The sequence below is a fragment of the Vanacampus margaritifer genome, chromosome 1 (genome assembly GCF_051991255.1).
Source record: "Vanacampus margaritifer isolate UIUO_Vmar chromosome 1, RoL_Vmar_1.0, whole genome shotgun sequence".
Lineage (NCBI taxonomy): Eukaryota > Metazoa > Chordata > Actinopteri > Syngnathiformes > Syngnathidae > Vanacampus > Vanacampus margaritifer.
In genome coordinates, this window is record NC_135432.1 from 30,358,938 (window position 1) to 30,363,175 (window position 4,238).

Genomic DNA, 4,238 nt, shown 5'->3' on the forward strand with positions numbered 1-4,238 from the left:
AACCTGCCACCCACACTCAAGGTGCATCCAGTTTTCCACACGTCCTTACTCAAGCCTGTCTCTGCCAGCCCATTGTGCCCGCCGGCCGCGCCCCCGCCACCTCCCCGGGTCATAGGTGGGCAGCCTGTCTACACGGTGAGGGCCATTCTGGACTCTCGAAAGCGTGGCAGGGGGATGCAGTATCTGGTCGACTGGGAGGGGTACGGTCCCGAGGACCGCCAGTGGATCACCCGCTCCTGGATTTTGGGCCAGTCACTCGTCCGGGATTTCCATTCATCGCATCCTTCTCCGCCGTGTGGTCCGCCTGGGGGCGTTCGTTAGTGGGGGGGGAGGGGGGGGGGGGGGTACTGTCATGATTGGGGACAGCTGGAGGGCGGAGCCCGCCAAACACACCTGCTGCTCATCAGCCCATCAGGCCAGGATAAAGGCCTGGCAGAAGCAGCAAGGAGTGTCGGGTTATTACTCCGTGACGCTACTCACCTGACACGACTTGTAGCGCTTCTACAGGAATCTACTCCTGATCCCTATGACTTGCTTTTTGTCCGCCCTCGAGCGTGATTTTGTGTTTGCTTTTTGTCCGCCCTCGAGCGTGATTTTTGTGTTTGCTTTTTGTCCGCCCTCGAGCGTGATTTTTGTGTTTGCTTCTTTTGGTGGATTAAAACTATGTTATCCACATCCCTGCCGTAGCTCTCCTGCATTTGGGTCCTCCACTCACACACCGTGACAAAAACAACATCCCCCCAAAATTGACCAACCAATCAGCCTTGGTCAGTGCGTATGGAGGATCAAAACTGCCAAAATTTAAAATTAATACATTAATAAATACATAAACAAAAAAGTGAAAATAAAAACGGATATAAAAAAATATAATTCAAAAATTGATTAAAAAAATAATAATAAATATAAATTGAAATAAAAATAACTATTTTTATATATATAGATAAATGCTTTGCTCTCACATTTATTTATTTCATCCTGCAGACGCTCTGCCAGGATGAAATTTTATTCAAATGAGGGGGCGGTCTTAAGTGTGTCTTGGGTGGTAGTCGTCAATTGCTGGAGCTCGCCATGTAAGCCGGCGAGACTTCCTTGTTCACCGAGCCGCTCACTAGACCAATGAAAGGCAGTTTGCAACGGCGAGTCCAACCCAAGACATGCTTAGGACCGCCCCCTCATTTGAATAACATTTTGTCCTGGCAGAGCGTCTTGCGTTGAAATAAATGTGAGAGCAGAGCAGTTTTATTTATAGATTGATATTTAATTATATTTATATATTTATTTCGACTATTTTTATATTTATTTTTATTTTTTGAATCCCGTTTTTTATTTTTACTTTTATTTATTAATTCATACAAGTATTTTTTTGTTATTTTTATTTCGATTTAACATTATGTTTTTTTTATATCTGTTTTTATTTTCACTTTTAGCCATTTATTTAGTCATTTATTTTTAATGTTGGCAGTTTTGGGCCTCCATAAGCGCAGCCCGCCCCCTTTAAAGTTCCAGCCTGGCTCAGCTTCAAGACCCTGCTGCTGAGATAGTACTCGGATGCCCCCTGGGGAATTTAATTACCCCGGAAATTGTTGTTGGTGGAAAAACGCGCAAAAACTGAATTTTACCAAGGTAAATTGAAAAGTTCTTCAAAAGTTCAGGTGGTGGAAAAGCCCCTATTGTCTTCACATATAGACTATTATTATTAACATAATTAAAGGTTACTTGAGCAAATTTGTTATTTTACAAATGTTTAGTCTACTAATAAATAAGCGAAGTGAGCATCTCGGTGGCGCGGTGCATTATGTGGGTAGGCCGCTTAGCGGTTACTATATTCTCTTTGAAAACTAATGGTATCCAACAGAGGGAGCTCTGATTTGGATCTTTTCAACCATTGGAAAGTTTATGTTTTGTATTTAATCTATTTTAAACATGCATAGCGTGTCGTTACTGACTGCCCTCTGCTGGGGCACTACAGTTAAGCTATAGCTTAAGCTTAATATTTGGCTGAATGTGTGCACTATACTGGGAGAGGTAAGAAAAACTCCCCCCCCCCCCCTTCCCAAAGAAACTGTGGAGTGTCCGGGTCAGCACACTCTACTGTAAAGGAAAGATAAAAGCTGATAGATGCAGTCAAAGTAAAACAGTCACTGCTCTTCGTACTCATCTGGGCATGGGTGGAGCATGCATGATGTAGAAAAAGCTTTAATATTACTTTTTTAAACGGCACAATGCACATTTAAGGCTTAAAGACGTTTATGCTTGCAAACACAGTTACACAAACAGCACTCTAATTTCCGCCATTCAAATGACAGCTACTTTGGTAACCGCCACGCTATTTTTAAACTTGATTTTCCACGCATGCGCAGACATAATGTGCACTGTATATTTTCAAATCTGTATGTCATACTTTATTTTTCTCGCAGTTACGTTTCAAGGCCAGGGGGTCGGTACCAGATGTGATCGGGCTGCCAGATTTTATCGGGGTCGCCTACCGATGGCGTCACGCTACAGGATTGGCTGGAGATTATCTGTTTACAATTGTTCAATAAAGTTATTTGGGGGAAAAATACAGTTGACTTAAAACATTAAAAAGAAAATATTAAAGATGTAATTTAAATGGGCTCCAAGTGGCGGAGTGGAACCATCACTTGCCTTCAATGCAAGTTGCCGTGGGTTTGCTTCCCCGCCTGGGAGATCATGTTTGTCTATGTGCATGTTTGTGTGATTGAAAAAAAAGATGTAATTTAAATAAAATGTATGGACTGAAATTGTCAAAACGTAAATAAACCTAAGAATATAAAAGCAGGATTTTTGAAGATTTAAGAAAGAAAAAAATAGATTGAAGTACTGTTGAGTTTCCCGATTACGTCAGTACAGCAGCGCTAACAAAATGCAGACGTGTTCACTTCTTTTTGAGCAGTTCCCAAATCACAATACATCACAAAAATTGGTCTTAATGATAATAGGACCACATTAGCAATCTAAACTGACAATATTTGTCACATCTCAGGCAATGAATTTGTGTATTTATCATTTATTCAATCTTTTATTTATTCAATATATCTTGTTTTTATATTTTAGGTTTATTTACATTTTTACAATTTCAGCGCGTACATTTTGTTATTTAACTCATTCACTGCCATTGACTGCTACAGATGTCAAAAATTCATTTGAATTATTTCTATTAGTTAAACATTTTTTCCCACTTTAATTAATTAATCGTGAGTTAACTAGTGAAGTCATGCGATTAATTACGATTAAAAAATGTAATCGCCCGACACCCCTAACTTTAAATAATCTTTTATTTTGAAAATAAATAAATAAATAAAAGATTGTTAAAAATTAGGGGCGTCAAGCGCTTAATTTTTTAAAACCGTAATTAATTGTATGACTACACTTGTTCATTTACGTTTAATCACAAATTTTATATCTGTTCTAAACGTACAATACATTTTTTTCCCTAGGTTTTCATACCCTTGTTAACAGAAGTGGGGGGGAATTTAACTAATAGAAATAGTTCAAATGATTTTTTTACGTCTATAACTTCAGGGCAGTGAATGAGTTTAATTACATATTTAATATTTTCTTTCTAATGTTTGTCGTCAGTTGGATAATTTCCAGCCAATCCTGTAGCCTGACGTTTTTCGTTAGGCGACCCAAATACGATCTGGCAGCCCGATCACGTCTGGTACCGACTCCGGAAGTGATTGTAAATCATCTCATTTCGTCGTAACTACTGTAACACGTTGTTTGCCAATGTGTATTTTTATTTACTTGCAATTGACTGACTAATATTTTTTTGGTGAATTATTAGGGTTTTAAAAAAAAAAAATTTATGCTCTTTATTTTAGTTTTACATGCTGAAGTGTTTTTGTACTGCGCATGTCATGAGCGCAACAAAAAGAGAGAGGTGTAACCAAGCGAGCCTCGTTCGAGAAAGAGTTGAATTAAAATAAAAATAAAAGATGATGATCTTGAAATCTTGTCCTGCCGTGTTTGGTTTATTTAGCAGGGAAGACGCCAGAAAACGCCAGAAACTTGAAATTATTTGTAACCCGCCTTTTACCCATCCTCCGGAAACAACAGCAACATCCTAGGGTTGCACTACTATATACTACTCAACATCGCTAATTAACATGAGCAAACATTGATGTAATGACGTTTCGTTAGAAAGAAAGCCAAACGTCAGAAACGCCCTCGGTAACACCTAAAACGGTTTTCTGGTTTCGTCGACAAATTAATGA